This window comes from Globicephala melas, chromosome 13 (genome assembly GCF_963455315.2).
Source record: "Globicephala melas chromosome 13, mGloMel1.2, whole genome shotgun sequence".
Taxonomy (NCBI): domain Eukaryota; kingdom Metazoa; phylum Chordata; class Mammalia; order Artiodactyla; family Delphinidae; genus Globicephala; species Globicephala melas.
The window spans coordinates 57,353,992-57,377,830 of record NC_083326.1 but is presented as its reverse complement, the minus strand read 5'-3'; the positions used below and the strand labels follow the sequence as shown (position 1 = coordinate 57,377,830).

At 43.4% G+C, this 23,839-nt stretch overlaps 1 protein-coding gene across 1 annotated transcript in view; it reads left to right on the top strand.

Moving 5' to 3' along the window:
- The window catches only part of L3MBTL4 (L3MBTL histone methyl-lysine binding protein 4), a 304,117-nt gene that overhangs the window by 249,156 nt on the left and 31,122 nt on the right, over window positions 1-23,839 (top strand). The window lies entirely within an intron of this gene.

The window sequence follows — 23,839 nt, the reverse complement described above, 5'->3', positions numbered from 1 at the left end:
TTTTTCTCCGTAAAACTTGTACAAGATACCTCCACCAGCAATGTGTGAGTGGGCTTCTCTTTCCATCTATTGTATTGGGAAACTTTTTCATCTAAACCAATAAAATAGGTTAAAAAAAAATAGGCTTAAGACTGAGAGTGAGCATCTTTTCACATTTCAGGAGCCATTTGTACTCATTTCTCTACGAACACTCGTTTAAATCCTGTTCCCACAGGATTAGTTGTGGCTCTGTGTGTGTATATACAGGGAAATTAGCTCCTTTTATGTATTGCAAATTGTAACTACTTTTTCTCAGTTTCCATTTGTCTTTGGAGTTTCTAATAGTACTTTTTATGTTTTTTTTAATATAGTTTTTGGATTCAAATATATCAGTGTTTTCCTTTGTGGCTTCTAGTTTTATATCCCACTTAGGCTTTTCTTTCCTTAAAAAAGAAATCTTCCATTTCTTTATTTTATTGCTTCATGTTTTTCAGTTTGAAAGTATTGCTCCCTTTGGCCTCTGTACCTGTGCAATGTTAGAGGTGGAGAAGTAACTTATCCTTGTCCTGGCTGTTTATCCAGGCATCCACACTCTGCTGATTGAGTGGTCCATCTTTTCCCCACTGACTTGAAATCTCACCTTCATCATATACTAAATTCCCTTATGTATTTTATTTACTTGCATTGATCTGCTTGTCTGTGCCTGTGTTCGTACCACATTGTTTTAACTGCTGCAGCTTTGTAGTAGGTTTTAAAATCTAAATAGCAGCTAGGCTCCTCTTAACATTCTTCCTTTTCAGAATTTCTCCAGCTACTCTTGCTTGTTTGTTTTTCCAAATGTACTTCCGCATCAGTTTTTCTGTTATGACACCAAAATCCTGTTGGTAATCTTACTGAGATTGTGTTAAATTTATGGCTTCAGTTTGAATTTTTCCCTTTATGAAGTTACACATAATGAGCCTTTCCCACACTCAAATCTTTCCTGTCCCTTGATAGCATTTTCAGTTTCCTTTGTGTAGAAATTGCACCCTTCTTATGAATTTTATTCCTAAGCATTTCATCATTTTTGTAGCTACAATAAATGGAATCATTTCTTTCTTGATACCCTGGAGCTAGTGTTGTTTGTATGTAAAAGCTGTCAATGTCTGTACAGTAATTTTGACTTTGCTACCATGTCAAATTCTCTTCTTATGTGTAATTTTTTCATGTAATTGCTTTCCCAGTAAATAAGAGGATCATCTACAAATAGTTATCATTTTACCAATTAAAAGCTGTTTTTTCTGATTTTCCCTGAAGTGACTAGCTCAGCAACTTTTGGATGGTAGACGTAAGGCTTCTCTCTGGCGAGGAGGAAGGGGGTCTCTCCGAGACCACAGAACCCCATCTCCCCTGGGACCAACAAGGACCCTGTTACTGCTTTCTCTTAGTCCTACCTTTGCTTTTATCTTAATTTTGTTTGGTTAGTCTCTTACTTACTAAAAGATATTAGAGTAATTCATTTCTCCTATTTGTTTAGTACTAAAGAACAGTGGGATAGGAGCTGGTCCCGGTTTTTGCGATTTAAACTTTTACTTTATTGGTTTCCTTATAAATTCTGTTTAACATGCAGAAGCTTTAAATTGGCCAGTTGAAAATACATGGAAGATTCCTGTAATATTGAGCACTGTCATTATCTGGAAATTAATAGTCTTGGGAGGAGCCAGCATCCTTCCTTCCATGACTTCTTCTGGCAGCTCCCGGATGCATGTGCCCTGGTCTCACCAGTGGGAACCTCAGCTGTGCACTGGGGGGCGTGCAGGGCAGTTACGATCCCCTCCTGAGAGAGTATTGATAAGCTTGGTTGTATTGCACTTGAATTGAACAGAGGGTGAGGAAAATTAACGCAAGAAGTTACAGATTTCATCTTGGCTCAGAAATCACCTTGTTGTGCAACGCTGGCAAATCGTTTAACCTCTCTGCTTTGATATTTTCAATTTGGGGATGTGACTGTTATTAAATACTCAATTAATTAATATTTAATATCAATTAATAATTGATTAATTGATCTTAATTAAAAGTATTCATCGCTGTACTTACATTTGTCATCACATTCTACAGTCATTATTTCGGGGCCTCACTTAACAGCCCTTTGTGTTGATATTGTTACTCACGTGGTTATTATGATCCCAATATGGCATTTTAGATAAGGAAATGGGTTGGTCTTCAGGACTTCTCCCATGGAACTGCAGCGGCCTGAAGGAGCAGCTGGGCCAAGAACCCACAGCCAAAGGTTCTCCCTCAGCCGCTGCCTGTAGCTCAGCATCCGTCCATCAGGCGGCCTCTGCAATGTACTGTCTACCACCTTCTCAGAAAGTGGATAAGGATGGACTCTCACCTCTTGCTAAAGTCATTGCAAATTGGAAATGTTAAATAATATAAATCGAAGTAGACCTCCTAGGGATAAGACACTGGCATTGAAAAGCATTGTGGAGGTGTATAAAATATTTTAATTAAAGTAAACCCTATTTGAAATAAAAGTCAAAAGGAGCAGTCACCAAGATTTCCTTTAAATTATATAGAGCAAGTCATTTCCTTTCCTCTAATCAAGTACACAACTATTTGTCTCTTGTTCTAGCTGTACTTTTCTCATGATGGCCTATCTTTACATCCCTGTATAAGACTAGAAAAGGGTCGAGAGAAGGAAGAACCATGTGTAAGAAGTCAGTAACACCATGCTGAGTCTGCAAACTCACTGAGTTCTTGTTTATCTGCGGCTGACGTCCTTTAAGTCATGTTACTTAACTAACACTCCTTATCCTACCAGACCTGAGACCGAGGAGAGGCAGAATATGCACCAACACTTTAGTTTTTAAATTTTTATTCTTTTTACTTTATTTGTCTGCGTGGGATCTTTGTTGCTGCGCACGGGCTTTCTCTAGTTGCAGCGAGCGGGGGCTACTCTTCGTTGCAGTGGCTTCTGTTGTTGCAGAGCACAGTCTCTAGGCACTCAGCCTTCAGTAGTTGTGGCTCGTGGGCTCTAGAGTGCAGGCTCAGCTGTTGTGGCTCACAGGCTTAGTTGCTCCACGGCATGTGGGATCTTCCCAGACCAGGGCTCAAACCTGTGTCCCCTGCATTGGCAGGCGGATTCCTAACCCCTGCGCCACCGGGGAAGCCCACCACCAACACATTAAAATACAGAGGAGGAGTCCTGAAACTGCTGAGCAGTATGAAACTACACACAGTAAGGGTTTGGAAGCCTGAAAGAGTGAATGTTTTTAGACACAGTAGAAACTGGAGTATGTGCTTACACGAATGGGTTAATCAGACATCAGTAGCATGAAAAGATTTAGGCTTGTCTTGAGGTTATGATTCATTTGGGGTTTTTTAAAATTAATTTTTATTGGAGTATAGTTGCTTTACAATGTTGTGTTAGTTTCTGCCGTATATAGCAAAGTGAATCAGCTATACATATACATATATCCACTCTTTTTGAGATTTCCTTCCCATTTAGGTCAGCACAGAGCATTGAGTAGAGTTCCCGGTGCTCTACAGTAGGCTCTCATTAGTTATCTGTTTTATACCTAGTAGTGTGTATATATCAATCCCAATCTCCCAATTCATTCCACCACCCTCCCCCCCGCCGCCTTGGTGTCCATACATTTGTTCTCTACATCTGTGTCTCTAAACTGTGTCATTTTTCTAGATTCCACATATAAGCCATATTACACGGTATTTGGGCATCCGCAATTATGATTCATTTTGAAAAGACCAGGTGAAGCTTGGGTTTTGTGAGAGGGTAAAGGCTGGGCCATGGGGTCGGGGCCAGCAGATGCCCTGTCTGCGTTTAGAGACCCTCCAAGGAGAGGCAGAGGTGTGTTCTCTCCCTCACCAAGGAGCAGTGGCTTTCAAGTATATTTCTTTGTCTCATTTACCATAAGATCAGTGCCACGGATATCTTGTGGATCTTAGCTAAGTATCCTAGTTCTGGAATGTTATTTTTCCAGGATTTTGTTTTGTTTTTACCAGAACCAAACCAGAATCCTCATTTTCTAATGCCCTCCACAGAACTGCAAAGTTGCTGAGGCATTTGGAGGGATCCCATAAACAGGATCACCCTGAGGAAGAGAGGTGTATTGGCGGGTAATCATGAGTAAACAGGGAAAAGAAGAGAAGCTTCTCAGAAGAGAGGGCTAGAAATTATTTTTTAAACACCCTCTGTGATTGATTAGCTAAACGCGGGAGGCGTACTGAACTTTGTTCTCAAGTGTGTGACCTTTTCACAATCATAAACTGCGTACTGGAATGTGCCAGAATGTGCAGTAGTTTTTTTTTGCTCAGGTTTTGTTTTTGTTTTTGTTTTTGTTTGCAGTACGCGGGCCTCTCACTGTTGTGGCCTCTCCCGTTGCGGAGCACAGGCTCCGGACGCGCAGGCTCAGCGGCCATGGCTCACGGGCCCAGCCGCTCCGCGGCATGTGGGATCTTCCCGGACCGGGGCACGAACCTGTGTCCCCTGCATCGGCAGGCGGACTCTCAACCACTGCGCCACCAGGGAAGCCCATGTGCAGTAGTTTTAATTAGCCATCTTATCATATAAAACCAACAATCAAACTGAATATGAGGATGCTTTTTTTTAATACCCATTGATTTGAGTAATTAGAAGAAAAGAATTGTAAGCAACATTCTTCAGCTGAGTTTATCCTGGCCTTTTTAATTTTAACTAGAGCAGGGCACAAAAAAAAAAGTAAATGACACTATTTGGTTTTATTCCTTACTTTAGAAAAATGAGTATGGCCAGCTCTGATTAATTAGCAGAGGCATGCTTATGTAACAGCATCTTTCAGCTTGTGTACCTTACAGTGGAAAAGGAAGGTGTTATTTTTTTCTCTGTGGGTTTTAGGGACTGTGATTTAGCAAGGCAGTATTCTGGAATGTATTAGGAAATAACAATGACAGATTCATTTTGTATTTTGTGCCCTGAAAAGCTATTTATGTAGATGTAAATGCTGTGTTTGTAATATAAAAATGCTTGGAAATTGCCTGCCCCTCATTCAGTGCTTGTGAGAGGAGAGTAGGAGAGGGGAAATCAGGACACCCTAACTGGGTTGTGATTACTAATTCTCTATAAAGAATGCGTGGATAAGCCCCCATTTGAAGGAATTCCATAGATGACCGTCCAAACTTCAAAATAAATAAATCAGGGTACTTGTGAGCATTGCAAAAGGGTACTGTCCAACAAAAAACAGGGAGACCTTACAGCAGAGTAGTAACAATTATCCATTTTATGTAAATGAGAAATTGAGAGTTTGTTTCTGTAAATCTGTGGTAGGTAGCAACAAAAATCCACACTCTGAAGAAAATGTTGATTCATGGCCAGCTTTTCAGTTGCATAAAGTGGAGGTACATTTATTTTTAAGCTCAATGTGACTTTTTTCAACGTGGGGAATATGACATGAATAAGGCACACTGGTAAGTTTTGGGTTTTTTAAAAATTATTTATTTATTTTTGGCCATGTTGGGTCTTCGTTGCTGGGCGTGGGCTTTCTCGTTGCGGTAAGCGGGGGCTACTACTCATTGCGGTGCGTGGGCTTCTCGTTGCGGTGGCTTCTCTTGTTGCGGAGCACGGGCTCCAGGCGCGCGGGCTTCAGTAGTTGTGGCTCACGGGCTCAATAGTTGTGGCTTGCAGACTCTAGAGCGCAGGCTCAGTAGTTGTGGTGCACAGGCTCAGTTGCTCCACGGCATGTGGGATCTTCCCGGACCAGGACTCAAACCCGTGTCTCCTGCATTGGCAGGCGGATTCTTAACCACTGCACCACCAGGGAAGCCCACACTGGTAAGTTTTTTTAAATGAGAAGAGCAGACTTGTAAAAAGCATAGTGATTGTGTACTTGCGTTGGCATTGTGTAGGGATGGAAGACACCTTGGGTTCACATCATCAATCTGCCACCTTTAAACTATACACACATGGGAAAGCGCCTTCACTTCTCTGAGCCTCAGTTTCCACCTGAATGAGGAATGATCACACTCCCCCTGGGACTGAGGACCCAGAGATGCTGTGGGAGGGGACAGCCCAGCACTTGGCACATAGTTTATTATCATTTTATATGAAAATGGTTTTCAGTTAAAATTACTTTTAACACATCTTCCAAGCAATTCTAACAGGTCACCCCCCCTCTTATTTTTAAGTATTTCCCACAAAGTCCTGGGTAGTGTTTGGCTAAAAGTGGTACTTTGTAAATACTTTTTGCGTGTTGACTTATTTAATCCTAATTAATTTATTTTCTCATTGCTTAGAAAGCCAGATTCTTTCACAGAAAATCAGCCATTTATACCTACTTTTTTCCCAAGGAATCGAAGCTGACTCACTTTCTATAGGTCTTTACTTTCCTTTCCGTTTGACATTTAGGGGCTATAAGAAGTGGAGCTTCCTTTCGTCTCTCTGCATATCTAGAATCAGTGCAGTCATATGCAAAGAGCTTTGTCCTCCTTTCTCATCTTTCCTAGTTGTTATTGTCATCCCCAAAGCTAATAAGGGCAGCTGCTCTGGGGTCTGCTTGCCCACGTCAGTCAGTCTGCGTGGCCACAAAAGTGCCTTCTCCAGACTCTCGGTACAGCACACCCTTGTTGGGAAGGACCAGCGTCCAGGGAGGCCTCACCCACCTGGAGCCCCGCCCACCTCCAGGCATCCCATGATCTCACTGAGTCCTAACAGCATCCCACACGCCCGGGTTTGCCAGGGAGCAATGAGAGGCCTAAGGGCATGGTCACCGGCTCGGAGTGAGGCTGCAGGAGCCACTGCTGTGCCGGCAGCCTGGCAGTGACAGCTGTGCTCTCTCAGCAGAAGGCACTTGTTGACTCGGAAAGGTGAAAAACAGTAAAACATTGGGAAATACACAGACTCCGGGCCTGGCTTCTGGCTCACTGTAGCTGGGTGGCCCCAAACCAGGTCACTTAATCTGCTTGTTCCTTAATTTCTACTTGACCTACTTGGCCGTGGAGAAATGTTTGGCCCTGTGAGACCACTCCCACCTTCTTGAGAAATTCTACTCTGGCTTCCTGGACGTGGCCCTCTCCTCAATTTTCTTCTCTGGCCTCGCCTTCCTTCTCGGGGGCTTCTGATGCCTCCTTTCTCTCCGTCTGACTGTAGACACTTCTCCACGGAGCTCTCTTCTCCACCCATCTCTGCGAAATCCCACTCAGTCTGATAGCTGGTAACTTCCATCGTCCTGTGTCCAATTCACATCCCACCGTGGATCTCCATCTCTTAGTGAATGAGTCCACTCCAGGCATGACACTAGTCCTCAACAATGCTCATTCTCCTATCTTCCAATCTAAATCAGAAAGTGACCTACTGTGTCTCCAGTTGCCCGAGCCGGAGTCCCAGGACGGCCCTTCACTCCTATTTCACTGACCACCTCCATCCAATTAGAAACCAAACCTGTTGATTCTGCATCCAGAGCCTTCTCTCCATCTCTGCTGCCAGGCCCTCGTCCAACCCCCAGGGTCTCTCCCCTGGACTCCGAGCCTGTCTTCTTATCTGGTCTCCTGCATCTGCTTCCTCCACTATGTAGTTCATTCTCCCCTTTGTGTTAAAGTAACTTTCAAACCTAATCGTATCACTCAGTGTGTGAATCCCTTCAGCGGCCTCTCCAGTAACCTTAGAATAAAACGCTTTCCAGGACCTTCCTGGTCTGGTCCTGCCCACACCTGCAGCCCCAGCTTTCTCCACCGCCTCCTTCTCATTTTTCCTCTCACCTCCTACCTTTGCTCATACTGTTTGCTCTTCCCAGCATCGTCTCCCCCTTCTTCACCTCCACGCAGTCCCTGGCTAAATCAGAGTCAAGCTCTCACCTCAACAGAGACATCTTCCCTTTTCAGCCACTGTCCCCACTAAAGGGAACCAGGTCCCTTCCTGCCCTCTTTTCTCCCAGTAGGATAGGAACAGTCCCGCGCTTTAAGCTCACAGACTCTGTAACCCCTGTTCCTTTCCTCTTGTAGCATTTAGTATGCTCCGTTGCTCGTTTAACTGTCCATTCCTCCCCTGGAATGTGAGCTCCGTGGGGACGGGGACCACATGCATCTTGGTCATTCCTGCATCTGCAGCCCTAAGTGAGCGTTTAGCACACAGTGGTCATTTAGGAAACTTGGAGTGAGTGGATGCTACTCCCTGGGTTTGCAGAGACGGACAAGAAGGCGTGCATCCTGCCTTCGAGGAGCTTGTCATCTCGTGAAGAAAAGTTTATAAATAATTACTGCATAATAGACGCAGTCATAGAAACACACACACCATCCAGATTAGCACAACCAAGGGCACTGCTGGCTTTGTCTGAAGACTTGAGCTGGTCTTTCAAATGTGAAAGGAACCAGCGTAAGGTGGTCCAGCTTTGGACTTGGCTTTTCAGCTTGGGTAAATTGCCTGTCGTCTCTGAACCTTAATTTCCTTCTCTAGAAAAGTGAAGATAGTAATCCCTCCCCTGAAAAAACTGCAGGGAGGATTAAATAGAGAGACTTAAATGACAGATACCAAGCATGGCACCTGGTATGGGTCGGTGCTCAGTAGGTAGTGACTATTTTATAACTGGAATGAATTTAAATGTGTTTATTCAATGCTTCTTGAATGAATGCCCCTGAAGACAAGTGAGGAAAAAAGAATCTATTTCTTGAATGTGACTAAAATGACAACTTCAGCCTAGGTGTACATGAGGGAAGTTTCTGGACTATGGCCTAATATATAATTTATCATTTGCTTCCACTAAACCATAATAAATTATTAAGGACCAAAGGGGCAGCCTTTATACTAGAAACCTCCTCTTAGTACAACCCGAGGGGACTATTTGCGCTACCGCCTTTGGGCAGGGTGATTTACTAGCACCAAGCCATCTTTATTTGTCCACAATTTTGATTCTGCAAAATATTACACAATAAGCTGCCCTTCCCTGGACCTCAGCCTCTCCAGCCTGGGATACTTAGAGACACTTTAAAAGTATAACATCTGTGGCTGTCTGTGCAGCAGCAGAAATGTATTTGAAGACACGTGCTACGAAATATAGTTCTGACCAAAAGTTATATAGGTAACAGCCACATGTTACATTTTATTTCCTCGGGAGAAGAGCTGTGTCCTGGAAGTGTATTCTTTATGTTGTTTGCGATCTAAAATATCTGAGGACTTTAATGCTAAGAGGTAATATAAAATTTATGCCACCCACTTCTGCATCACTTTCCTAATGCCAACAAGTTGATTGCAGTTAGTTTGGGGTCCCTGAGAAAAGGTTAAATCATTATGAACTTGCATAGCTTTAGGCAACTTTGCTGGAATCCTCGCAGCCCTCTCTCGTTAGCATAGCTGGTCAGAATCTTTGCTCTCAGGTGTTTTCTAAACCTTAACTCTCGGAGCCCAGGCATACCGTTGGTTTGAGGTTCTCTAAAGGATTAGCCGGTTATCTGAGAATCAGTGTTCCTAGTTAGAAATGGTTTGTTTGCAGGAAGTACACATTCCAGTTTGCCCACAGAGTTCAGGGTGGGGAGAAAATGGTAGGGCTTTTTCCTGTGTTAGCACTTTTTATGAATCACCTTGCATGCTCACAGCACATGAAATATCTCTTCTCACTTTCAGATGTAGTAGATGCCGCTGAATTCTATGGTAAATAGTCAGTGGGAATCACCCTTCTAGAATCTACCACTGTTGTGTATCAGGACTTGGATTTGGCTGTCCATGGAAAGAGCACCTGGATATGATTCTTCAGAGCCTCCGTGGTTCTACGTGGCCTGTGCAGTGGTCCTCATCCTGCTCTACATCAGAAGCACCTGTGTAACCTTTTTTAAATGCACGTGCTCAGGCCCCACCCGAGAGATTATAATTTGGAAATTCTGGAAGTGGAGCCCTATGTGGCTTCTGCACACCTTTCCCGGTCCCGCCCTCAGCATCCAGGGCTCCCCCGCGTGTGCCTCTCTGCCAGTGTTCCGGCTCCTGCCCTGGGTCTGTATCGGGCAGGGCCAGGTCATCTTCATTTCATGTAAAATCTAGAAAAAGTAAATAAAATTCCACAGCTGCTGTCCCGTGACTCAGTGTCAGGATCCAGGGTAGGTTGTTTTCCCCTCTTCCTGGGCCGCCATGGGGCCAGCATCTTACGCTGTCCAGAGCCGTCTGTTTGAATTTAAACTGCCTTAAATCCATTTTACATGTTTCTTTCAACATCAGCTTTTGAAATATTTTTCCGAGGGGAAAAAATGTATTCTTCTGTTGAGGACAGCCAGTGCTTGTCGTGTTTTCTTCTTTCTTTTTGCCCAGTTTCTAACATGGGCAGAACCAGGGCCCTGCGGACTGTGTGCTCCTGATACCCTGCACCCCAGGGGTCCCCGGGCTTCACCCCCAGAGACCCGCTCACGTGGGCCGTGGGCCTGCCCCTCGGCCCTGTGCCTCAGCTCTGCCAGGGGACTCGGGGGCTGTGGGGACCCAGCTCTGCCTGCCTCCTGGCCTCCGCCTGCACCCCTGCCTGCGGCCCAGCACCCTGGGCTCCCTGCAGCTCTGGGCTCCGCACTGGGGCTTCTCTGCCTGTGGCCCTGCGGGGGCCCCGAGGGGGCGGCTGCAGCAGTTTTGCAGATTCCGATCCCCTCGGAAGAGGGAGTGTGTGTACCAGTGATCCGCCAGGTCCCTCTGATCCGGGGGACCTGAGGATGGGGCGGTGGGGGGAGAAGAGAGTGGGTCAGGGGTGGCACAAGAGGACAAGCCCTTCTGGAGAGTAAAGTGCAGCAAATCGTCTGTGCAAGGGCGCAGACCACGAGAAACTGCACATGCAGTACATCCTCATGTCGTCAGCACTACTCAAGAGAAAAACGGTTCATCCTGTTGATTTCTGGCAAAACTGACATCAGAATCAGACGCTTGTGTATGTTTTCAAAATGTATTTTCTATGCCAGGGGCTTGAAACCTGCAATTCTTCTTTATGACCGTTGTGACAACTCACCTTGTTCCTTGAGGTTTTTCTTCTCCTCTCTGATCTTTATTTCACTGACAGGCAAATAAATATAACTAAATTTCCCAGAGCACTGCTGTGTCCCTGCCGGACAGCTCTCCAGGGAAACTATTCTTGAACTCTTAACCATGTTTATTCTTTGACCGTCTTTACATCACATTTCTGCTTCCCCGTAATCTGCATCCAGTTTATAGATGTTAGTTATGCCACACGCAGCACTGCCACCTGAACTAGCCCCGGAAATGTCCAGCCGGCACTTTGGAGTAGTGACCACAAATTCTGTTTTTAAGAAAAACTTGGTTTTAATGTGCATCAGGCCAAAGGACGAAAGAAAAGGTTTCCATCCAAAAGCGAAGTTGACTACTAATGGGAATCAGAAAGGCAGCCCAGGCCATTGTTTAAACCGGATGTAATGGTTTCTCCTTGACTTAAAAATCTCTTTAAGAGTTCTCCATCAGCCAATCATTCTGTTATTTTGGACCATGTGTTTGTATTATCACAAGAAATTATGAACATGGGAGAACAGTTTGACCTCTGTCCTCTGTGTCCGAGAGGTCACTTGTGTTCCTGAAGCCCCTGTGTTTCCATTGAGCCTGTCTGTCAATAGCTAGGAGCACTTGCTCATTGGAGATGGTGTGGGTAAGGTGGAGGCACCTGGAGGATGTGGTATGTTGCCGCCTTCACAAGGCTAAATAAATGTGTGTATGTAGGGGGGTGTTGAATAGATTGAGTAGGAGGTGAAAAGACCTTGGTGACCTGGAAATATGGGAACGGATTAAATAACCATTCAGGTGTGGATCAGTCAGAACACAACCAAATCTACATCTCTCCACACCGACTTGTCACCCAGCCCCTCTCCTAATTTGCAGCTGAAGTCCACAGAACTGTCTTTGTCAGGTATCTGCCTGCCGGAACCTTCACCTCACCGGCAAATACTGCATTTATTTGGGGATGACAAGGGAATCTGCTTCTACGTCTTGATCTTTCTTAAATTTTTTATGTCTTTCTCAATATGCATTCAGGGCTGACAGACTAACTGAGGACTCGTCACATGCCACTTTAGCCTGTCTCCCTGTGTATCTTCAGCCAACATTAAAAACACATATAGTAGTAATTAAGTCTGCTTTAGAAATCATTTCTTACTGGTAATGTGCTTTTCAGTTCCCTCAATGAGATGCCGTAACTTGATAAATTATTCCGTTGGCAGCAGTTAACAACAACAGAACCCGCATAATTGTAAACCCGTCCCTCGCTGGTACTTAGCAAAGTAATTATCCAGCTTGATTTCCTCACTTCAGAATAAGGAGGCCGACATGAGCAGATTTTCAGAAATTCTCCTTCGTTCTGTCTTTTGGGAGGAGTCACTAGTCGCTTGAGAAATGAGAGCCTGAGATGATGGAGCCTTAGAGAAAGGGCCTTGTTGCTTTACAGCCTCACCTCCTGCTAATTTTCATTGAACTTGGACTAGTCCTGAGGCCCTGTTGAGTATAAACCCCAAGAGAAGATCCTAAGTTTCCCTTTGTGATGAAAAAGTTTCTGTTTATTCTACTTCCATTTTGACTTTTTAAAGAAAGAAAACAATTATTCAGGGAAAAAATATTATATTATGTAAATAAAAGGAGACAGATGGGTTAAAGGGAGAAAAGACTATTTCCATTTTAGCTCAGCTTTGGAAATCTAGGCCAACACTGATAAAAACTGAAGAAACACAGATTGAAACCAGATCTGTCTTACAAGAGAAACGGTGCAGGGTTAAGTCTTCGACACAGGTGGCTCTGACTGGAGAAACCACTCACCCAGCCATAGACACTGCTTTTCTATTAGACTTTTCCAGATTTGGGTTTTTTTTTTTTAATAATTTAAGTCATCATTCATGAAAATGAATCACAAATGGTTTTTTATGTGACATTTGGAGGACGTTTCAAAGGCATAAAACAGAGCTGCTAGACCCTTCACACTCATCCTGTATTTCTTGTTCTCGACATTTTAAAACCTAAACTCTCACTTGCTGACATTTTCATTAGCACTTATTCCATGTTCTGGCTTTTAAATTTTAATGCCTGTCTTATAAAGAAAGAGAAAGTAGAGGCTTCTTAATCAGCAGTGTATCATTTTCAATTTACCATCTTCAAAAAGAAAGAGAGAGAAAGAAAGAAACCCTTGTTGAATAGTCATGACTGGGATGTAAGAGTCTTGGGAAACATGATGAGATGGAGGGGACAAACACCGACTCTGTGTACCTGAGACACAATTTAGTCAGACATTAAATCCCCTTGTACACTTTCTTTCCTTGATTGTGTGATCGATGTAACTCCACTGTCTTCTAGTTTTTTTATTGTGATAAAATACGCATAATAGTAAATTCACCATTTTACCCATTTTTAAGTACCCAGTTCAGTGGCTTTAAATAAACTCACATTGTCGTGGGATCCTCACCACCTTCCATCTCCAAACTGGAGCTCTGTCCTCCTCTGACAGTAACTGCCGTGCCCCTCCCCCCGAGCCCCAGGTCACCACTGTTCTACTTTTGTCTCTGTGTATTTGACTGTTCTAGGTATTTCATATAAGTAAGAGTCATACAGTATTTATCCTTTTGTGTCTGGCTAATTTCACTTAGCATAATGTCTTCAAGGTTTATGCATGTTGCAGTATGTATCAGAATTTCATTCTTTCCTAAAGCTTAATAAGTCTCCACAGTATGGATCTACCACGTGTTGTTTATTCATTCATCCATCAATGGACACTTAAGTTCATGTCATCAGAGGTAATTTCATTTCTTCTTTTCCAATTTAGATGCTTTCTGGTGGGTTAGAAAATGTTCTCTCCTCTTCAGTTTTTCGAAAAGTTGGAGAAGAGTATATGTAAGTTCTTTCAATGTTCAGTAGAATTCACTAATGAAGCCATCTGGTCCAGGGCTTTTTTGTTCGAGGAGTTTTCGATTACTGATTCAATATCCTTACTAGTTATAGATCTATTCAGCTTCTCCATTTCTTCATGACTCAGTCTTGGTAGGTTTTGTGTTTGTAAGAATTTCTTCACTTCATCCATGTTATCAATTTGTGGGCATACAGCTATTCATAGTGGTCTCATAATCCTTTTTATTTCTGCGGAGTTGGTAGTAATTTACCCACTTTCATTTCTGATTTCAGTAAGTTGAGTCTTCTCTTTCTCAGTTAATCTTTTCTGTTTTGTTAATTTTTCCAAAAATCCAACGCTTGCTTTCATTGACTTTCTCTATTGTTTTTCTCTTCTCTATTTTATTCATCTCCACTCTAATCTTTATTATTTCCTTCCTTCTGCCAGCTTTGAGTTTAGTTTGTTCTTCTTTTTCCAGCTCCTTAAGTTGTAAAGGCAGATTGTTGATTTGAGTTTTCTTCTTTTTTTTAATGCAAGCATTTACAGCCATAAATTTTCCTCTTAGCACTGTTTTCACTGAATCCCATAAGTTTTAGTACGTTGTGTTTTCATTTAAATTTGTATCTTCAAGAGACAAATACTTGTATTTTCTTATTTTCTCTGTGATTTACTCTTTGACTCATTGATTAAGAGTGTTGTTTGGGCTTCCCTGGTGGCGCAGTGGTTGAGAGTCCGCCTGCCGATGCAGGGGACACGGGTTCGTGCCCTGGTCCAGGAAGATCCCACATGCCGCGGAGTGGCTGGGCCCATGAGCCATGGCCGCTGAGCCTGCGCGTCCGGAGCCTGTGCTCCGCAACGGGAGAGGCCACAACGGTCAGAGGCCCGCGTACCAAAAAAAAAAAAAAAGAGTATGTTGTTTAATTTCCACAAATGTGTGAATATTCCAGTTTTCCTGCTGTTACTTATTTCCAATTTTATCCTATCGTAGTTAACAAAGATTCTTTGTATGATACCTGTCTTTTAAAATCTATTGAGACTTGATTTGCGGCCTAACATAGGGTCTGTCGTAGAGAATGTCCCATGTGAACTTGAGAAGAATGTGTATTCTGTTCTTGGGCTAGTGTTCTGTATATGTCTGTTAGATCTAGTTGGTTTATTGTTCAAGTCCTCTATTTCATTACTTATCTTCTTGTCTGGTTGTTCTATCATTGAAAGTTGGGTATTGAAGTCTCCAGTGATTATTTTAAAACTATTTATCTCTTTAATTCTGTCAATTTTTGCTTCGTATATTTTGAGAGTCTGTTATTAGGTATGTAAGTGTTTATATATAATTTAATATATATGTCCTTTTTCTCTTGTAACCCTTTTTGATTTAAAGTCTCTTTTTTTCAGACAGTAGTATAACAGCCCCACTCTCTTTGGTTACTATTTGCATGGGATATCTTTTCCCATTCAAACTATTTATGTCTTTGGATCTAAAATGAATCTCTTTTAGACAGCATATAGATGGATCGTGGGTTTTTACTTATTCTGCCAGCCTCTATTTTTTTGATTGGAGAGGTTTGTCATTTTACACTTAAAGTAATTACTGATAATAAGGGATTTACTTTTGCCATTTGCTATTTGTTTTCTATATACTTTATAGGACTTTTGTCTCTCATTCACTGCATTATTGTATTCTTTTGTGTTTAGCTGATTTTTTGTTGTGAAATGTTTTAATTCACTTTTCATTTCCTTTTGTGTATACTCTGCAGCTGTTTTCTTTGTGGTTACCATGGGGATTACATTTAACATCCTAAATTATAACACTCTAATTTGAATTTACAACAACGTAACTTCATCAGCATATAAAAACTCTGCTCCTGTGCAGCTCCATCCTCACCATCTTTCAGTTACTGATATCACAAATTACATCTTTCTGCTCTGTGTTCAGAAACTTGGACTAATAATCGTTTTTGATGCACTAGTCTTTAAACTCATGTAGAACATAAGAAATAGAGTTATAAACCAAAATTACAATAATACTTATTTTAATATTTGTGTGTTTATCTTTTCCAGGGAACTTTATACTTTCATATGCCTTTGAGTTACTGTCTAGCATCCTTTCATTTCAACTTGAAGGACTCCCTTTGACACTCCTTGCAGGGCAGGTATAGTGGCAGTGAATCCCCTCAGCTTTTGCTTGTCTGCAAACGTCTTAGTTCCTTCCTCAGTTTGGAAAGACAGTTTTGAAAGAAAGCCGATGTAAAATTCTTGGTTGGCAGTTTTTTCTTTCAGCTCTTTAAATATATTATCGCACTACCTTCTGGCTTGCAAGGCTTTTGCTGAGAAGTCCTCTGATAATCTTCTAGAGAATCCCTTGTACATGATGAGTTCCTTTTCTCTTGCTGCTTTTAAGATTCTCGCTTTGTCTTTGGCTTTCAACAGTTTGATTACAGTGTGTCTCAATGTGGCTCTTTTAGACTTTATCCTACTTGGAGTTTATTGAGCTTCTTGAATTTGTAGATCCATATCTTTCCTAAAATTTGGGAAGCTTTCAGCCATTATTTATCCAAGTATTCTTCTCTCTCTCTCTCTCTCTCTCTCTCCCCTCCCTCTTTCTTTTTGTTCCTTCTGGGACCCCCACAATTCATATGTTGATCCACTTGATGCTGTCCCATAGGTCCCTTACACTTTGTTCACTTTTCTTCAATCTTTTTTCTTTCTATTCCTCAGAACTTGATAATTTCAATTTTCCTATCTTCAAGTTTACTCTTCCTTTTACCTGCTTAAATCTGTTTTTGAATTCCTTTAGTGAATTTTTCATGTCAATTATTATACTTTTCAACTCCAGAATTTCTTTTTAGTTTTTTATGATTTCTATCTCTGTATTCATATTTTCATTTTGTTAATACATTGTTTTCTTGACTTTGTTCACATCTTCCTTTAGCTGTTTAAGCATCTTTAAGCATCTAATAATCTCTTTGAGCATCTTTAAGATGGTTATTTCAGAGTCTTTATCTAGTAAGTCTGCCATCTGAGCAGGATGGCAGACTTACTAGACAGTTTCTTAGGGGCAGTTTCTGTCTGTTTATATTTTCCCTTTGAATGGATCATACTTTCCTACTTCTTTGTATACCCTGTTGTTTTTTGTGGGAAACTGGACGTTTGAATCTCATACTAAGTGTCTCTATTAATCACATTTTTCCCCTCGCCCAGGGTTTGCTGTTTTGTTTTTGTTTTTAATAATTATAGAGTGTTTCTGTACTGGGGATCAACCTGAGGTATAAACGTAAGGTTTTCTAGGGTTTTTCTGAGCCACATCTTTCCCTGGGTATGTGTAATGACTTTCTAAACTCTCCCTTCATGCAGTTGCTTTTGAATGCTCTAATCCTTAAGTACCTGGCTCCCAAAAGGGATAAAAGGGGGAGAGGAGAATGAAGGCAAAAAAACTTAAAGGTGCTCCTTCTTTAAATACCATGAAAACCACTTCGGCCAGTGAGGGTTGCAGCAACAGCATCTGCCTCCGTGCCCACAGCTCCACAGTCAGAAGCAGCCAGAACACAGAGTCCTGGTATTTGGAGGACACGGTCCTCATTGCCCACCTGGCTCCTGCAGGCCGCATGCAAGCTGGTCCAGGAACGTGGGCACAGCTGCCTGCCACAGGATCGAGGGTGGGGAATGGGTAGCCACCGCTGCGCTAAGAGCCAGAGTTACCCGAAATTAACTGTGATCTACCATCCAAGCCTCCCCTGGAAGCTGCAAGCCTTCAGATAGACTCCAGAATTCCAAAATAGTTACATCAGACATCCTGCCAGTGCAGTTGCTGTCTAGAGAGGAAGTGGCTTCCTGGCACTTCCTACTCACCATCTCCCCTGCCATTCCTGGGTTCTGTTTTTGGAAATCTGAGGAGAGAGCGGAGGCTTTCCTAGCTGCCCAAATCAGTGTTCATCTTTAAACTGCAATAACTTTGCTAAGATACATCCTGGTATTGTATTCTCATTCACCTGATGTGGCCCATGGTAGCCCTTTCAGTGTATAGATTCAAGTGTGTTTAAGCGTATAGATTCAAAATGTTCAGGAAAGGGTATCTTTTATTATATATACAGGTATTTATTTTGTTTTACTGTTTTGTTTTTTCTCAGAGACACTAGTTACGTATTTGGTGGATCTCCTTCTCTAATCTTTCCTTAAAAATTCTTTTTTTTAATTTCAATTTTACTTTGCTAGAATTTTTCATTTTTATCTTTCATGTCTTTTGCTCTGTATTATATACTAGGTCTGTTCTCCCTTTCTGCTCCCTCCAGTTTCATCTTCATTCCTGTTACGTTTTATTTTTCCTTCTACTTGTTGTTTGTGTTCTGCCTCTCTTCCTGTTAACTTGCTATCTCTTCTTCAGATGATTACATTTCTACCTTGTGTAGAAATGGCTGAGCTCTGAGTTTCTATTTTCCTTTTATTTTCATAAATAGGAAAGGCCGTGGTGTAAATAACTTTTCAGAAACAGCCTATCTGTAATGCGTCGAATTTTGTAAAGAACAAGTTTTAGGTTCCGCGTGCAGTGTCCATGATGGGAAGGCTGGATGCAGGTGGAACACACACCATGGTGGGAAGTGGGATTTAATCAGTTCAGTGAGCCCACTGCTGTTTTACTTTAAAGTCCTCGACTGCATCTTTACCTTGCACATCCCTGCGTGGTGTGGCCGCTCCTGCAGAAAGCACAGATGGTGACTGTCAGACCCATGCATCAAACCCGTAGCCCTCCCGGAGGCAACCATTTCCTCCGGCTGGCGTTCTGAATGTAGCAATTTTCCAACCATTTTGAAAATTAGCCTTAAATATACTTTTGGAAAACCACATTTCTGGATGCACCCTGTTCTACCAATAACAAAATCTCACTAAATCAGAATGATGAAAATGAACCTTATCTCCATTTGGGGAAAACAACTGAATTGTGGACCGCTTGTAAAGGCAGGTAAAGGTGTGACATCTATATGGACAATAAGACCATGATTTTTTATGAGGAAGAGAAAATGGACTGTTTCAAGGCAATTCCAGAGAGCAGAAGGGGGCCAGTGGACAGAAGTGTAGGAGGCAATTTCACTTCCCCCTAAGGAGAGCCCAGCTGGCAGGCGTGACTGTGCTTGGCAGACCCTTCCCTCGTGGGAGTGATGCTGTCGCCGGAAACTGGCTTCTGCATCATGAGAAACCCCAGGCCCCTTTCCCTCCAAGCGGCCATCACTGAGTCTGAGCCCACACTGCTGGCTCCAAATCCTGCAGATCAACCCTGGACCCTCGGGCGACTTACCCAGCCCCACTCTGCCGCAGTTTCTGCCCCTGTAATGGGCTTGATAATTTTGAGAGGTTGCTATTTGGAAAATTTTTTAAACTTAGAACAATGAGTAACAGGGACATAATAAGCGCCATGGAACTGTCTCTTAAATGTGAATAAGGAAGATCTTTTCTAAGGTGTCTGAGAGACACCAGAGATCGTTTTTGAGCACATCTCTTGTGCTAAGCAGTAAACGAGGTGGGCCCGGGCCCAGCCTCCACGCATCTCAGAGCTCATGCTGGAGAAGGAGTCAGGCAGGTGCCCAGTGTGGCCTGGAGAGGATTTCGGGGACAGGAACTCAGGGCAGGGGGCTCCCGGCAGCTCCTGGAACCCAGGGGAAGGGCAATAAGGGCCCAGGGACCGGGGTGAGGGGAGATGGTGGGCTCTTGCTCCTGGGAGAGAAAGCAGTATGAACCGGGGCAGCTGGGCCCACAGTTCCGATCCCCTGTCCTCCCTGCCGTGGGCACTCGGAGACCCTGCTGACTTCATTTAGGGCTGTGTTTCTTTACAGCCGCTGACTCGTTCATTCATTCATTCACTCATTCACTTAACTTCACTAACAAGCTAAGGGTCTAGAACTCCTTAGTGCAAAAACATGTCTTTTTTAAATTACCCAATAAAAACTTTACTCAGTTAGAAGTATATGTAAGTTTTTTGAATTGTTGCAAATTCCATTCTTGTGCTGTCTGAATAAAACTGTTGGGGAACAAACAGTTTTTATTCAGGTTGTGTCCTTGTAGAAATAATAGCTATAATCACAATTCCACTTTTTCATAATTTTTACTACACAGATTAAACTAGCTACAGAAGTTGTATAAATGATGACTATTATTATAATGCATAATTTTGTAAAATTTTTGTTTGAAGGATCTCTCGGTGGAACTATTTTCTTTGGTGAGCCACAAATGGCTAAGTTCATTTGGTGTAAATCAACATCGCTGATTATGCCTAATCTTAAGAAAACAGAAAAAACAAAAGACAGACAGACAAAAACATCAATGTGCTTAAAAAGAGTTTGTCCAGGTTACAGCCCATCACTAAAATGTGGGGAAAAAATAGTTTGGAAATAAAGGCTGAAATACCAAAGGCTGTACTGTCCTTTCGCTGCCCTCGACAGTGGGCATATTTTCTTTCAAACTGAGTGAAATGTTCTAACCTTTGTTGGTTATTTCTTGGAGACCTGCCACCTGGCCCATCGCCCCAGGCTGGGCTTGTCCCCCACGTTTACCTAGAACATTCATTCCATTTGGAAAGAATTCCTTGGGGAGCTGGAAGTCACCAGTGAGAGGCTTATATGGGAACAATGCCGTGTGGAAACAGGACCATCAGCGAGTCGTTCTCATGCATCATAGACACCCTCAAACACCTCTGACGTGCACTCAGGATACAGAACAAGGCCACGAGGCCCAGGAGCCCCCTTTCCCAGAACTTTCAGTCACGGTGGCCACCTGACCTGCTCACTCTGCTCTCAGCTTCACACTCGGTATGGACAAATGCTGAGATGAGGTCAGAGAGGTAGGGACATCAATGAGTAAATTAGGGAGAAAGAAAGTATTATGTATTTAACCCTAGGTGCCATGTATTTTACACATGTATCTCGTTTAATCTCCCCAACCACCCGTTGCTGCTCTTATCATGTGAAGGGACCACCGGGACCCTGGGACGGAAGGGCAGCCCACCTTCCTTCATTGAACAAAAAAAAAGTGAAACATACTGAAGACTGAAATGGATTCTCAAGGTATCTACGGGACTTTCAGGGCTTGGAATGTGTAATTACTCTTAGGTTGAACTGATGTCTATCTCAGATGAGATGACGCTTTACGAGGAGGAAATGTGAGGTCCAGAGAGGTAAAGTAACGTGCCCAAGGTCACACAGCTTGACTCCGGAATAGCTGGGATTGGAACCCAGATCTACCTGACTCTAAAATCCATGCTTGCTCTTTCCGCAACCGTACGCTTTGAGCAAAATAAAATAATTGCTGTGGGAGGAGTACGCACTGCTATGGGAGAACAGGCAGGGGTCCTTTATTCCACCACGGAAAGCACAGGGATCATGTTACAGGGCCTCCACTGCAGGGAAATGGTGGTTCCGCTCCTTCTCCCTCTGAAATGCTGGGCTTCTGTGCAAGGTCTCTGTCCTGTTACAGGAAAGGGCTCTGGCTTGTATTGTTCATCCTACTTCAGTTCCTATTTATTTAACAAATGTGATAAATTCCTATCCATGCACGTAAGCAGAATTAATAATGACGGGATGTAGGGATCAGGACATGCTCACTTTCTTAACAGCAGCCCTTTTTCGTAGGGAAAGAGATCATTCTGGGCTTGTGACTAAATGTCATTTGGTTGGAGGTGAAGTTCAGCTTTGCTAACTGTCAGGTGCGTTCTCTTCTACAAGCTGATTTCACTGTTTCCTGAAGGCCCCCATGTGAATTAATAACAACGAGAGATTGCCTTCTTTCTGTACCATTGTTTTCATCGGGCTTATTCCTTGCAAAGAGACACAGATTCCTTTGGGTAAAAGATTCTCAGGCATCTGTAACTGGGCACTTAAGCGAGACCAGAGTTAGAAGGCCATTGCCATCTTAGGAGGTTTATTTTCTGTAGCGGGAATGGAAATTTGAAGGCCCAGCAGCCGGCAGTACACATAACCTTCCCACCATCCTGAACTTAGTTTCTAAACAAGAACCCTTGGGGGTCTCCTCCCAGCAGCCCTCCATCACATCACTGTCATGATGATCTTCTTAAAATCCTCATCTGATCACCTTACGTCCCTGCTTAAAAGCCGCTCCTGGCTCCCCACGGCCAAAGGGACAAAGCCAAACCCCTCCGAGCGACTCTCAGAGGCCTCAACCTGAGACTCACTGTGTCTTCTGGGGGTACCTCTGACAGCCCAGTTAGAAACCGCAAGCCGACCTCACTGCCACTGCCCTGTGGTCGTGCCTCTTCCCCAGCCGGAGGGCGAGACCCTTCTGCTGCCTCGTCCCCTCGTCCTGTGCCCACCTCCAGCGGCGTCCGCCCAGCACTTTGCTTGCCCTTCACTGGGGATGCTCCAAGTTAATTTCGTTTGCTCCATCGCTTGGCAAGTACTTATTGAGCTCCTAATGGGTGCCAGGCCTTCAGGGAGAATCAGTCTTATTGTTTGGAAGGGTCCTGGGGTTATAACCAGCCTACGTGACTTTTAAGGCTTTGCTTCTCGAAGTCTGGTCCTGAGATCTGTCACATGAGCATCACCAGAGAGCTTGTAGTAACGATAGAATCTCAGCTCCCCGCCACCCATCCTGCAGTAGCCAGACGCCCACGAGAGCCGCATCACACGGCCGCGTGAGGAGCTCTGTCCTGAGGCTCTCAGACAGTCAAGTTGGGTGGGTGTGTTGCTTGCGTTGCTTGTAGGCTTGCTTTACAGTGGTTGTAAACCTATGGGTTTAAATTGTCCTTCATGTAACAGAGTCTTTTTGAGGGCTTGTTAATATAAGTTATACTCTTTGGTGCCGGAGAGCACCACTAAATTACAAATAAGCAAATGCAGATTTATCTCTACTGTTCAAACAATGACAACTTTCCAGACATTGCTCGTGTTTCCTTCTGCAGATATCTATCCAGTAGTCCTTGCAGCCAGGGTATTTCTGCTCGCTCACGCATTGTAAATTGGTATTTGTAGGCTTAGCCGCGCAGGTGCCTGTGTGGCCAGCACAGAGTTTTCATAAATGTTTAATTCGTTGCAAGCATTTAAAAACCAAGAGGTTTTCACATGAAAACCCAGACTTCTGCCTCCTCTTGAAAATCGGGCAGCCCTGGGCTCACCTTCCTGATGGCTAACAGGCTGGCCCTGGGGGGTCCCCTCCTGCAAGTTGGGGGCGTGCTCACCGGTCCACCCAGCCCCCCACCTCGCGGGCCCCTTTGCTAGGCCTGCTCGGCCCCCTGGACTGTGCAGCCTGAGAACCCAGGCAGGAGTTGGAGGCACCAGAGCTGACCCTGCCTCGGGGAGTGTCCGCCTTTATAGTTCCCTTCGGGGTCTCCGTGCAGACAGGAGGAGAGAAGAGAGCGGGACGGGTGGTGAGGGTGGAGATATGGCCCTAGGCTAGCGATTCTCAGCCCTGGTGACAGGGATTTGTAAAAGCACCACTCCCCATCGGCAGCCCCAGAAAGTCTGACTTAATTGGTTCGGGCATCACCAGATTTAAAAGTCTCCACAGGTGATTCTAATCTGGCTTGAGAACCACGAAGCTAACGCATCCACATAACTTGCCCAAAGAAGTGGAATATGCCAAAGTGAAGGGGAAAAATATATGCATACATACATACGTATACACACACGTAAATCGACAGGATTTCCACTGACGCCTCATTACCCTGGACGTGGGTAATTCCAGAGTATTGGCTGTTTTGTCTAATGGCCTGCCATTTACTTTTCTTATCTATACGAAGAGTTGGCCAAGCAAATAAGTACTATGAGCAAGACTGCTTTAAAATGCTTTAGAGAAACTCGATTTTTTTTTTTTTAGGATTTAAATTGAAATGCCCGCTTGAGCTAAATATAATTTAAATTCTCTATTACAAAAACAAAAATTTGGAGGATATCAGCAAGCACTGTGAATACATCATACAGGGCCCCTCCGACAGTCGTAGAATTGCTTTTATTGCATTGTCTATTATCACATAGCCTAAAATTCTACCAGTACGTTAATTACTTTAGACTAATGTTTATTACTGTTGGAATTCAGCTGTTTATGCCACAGACGTGTTC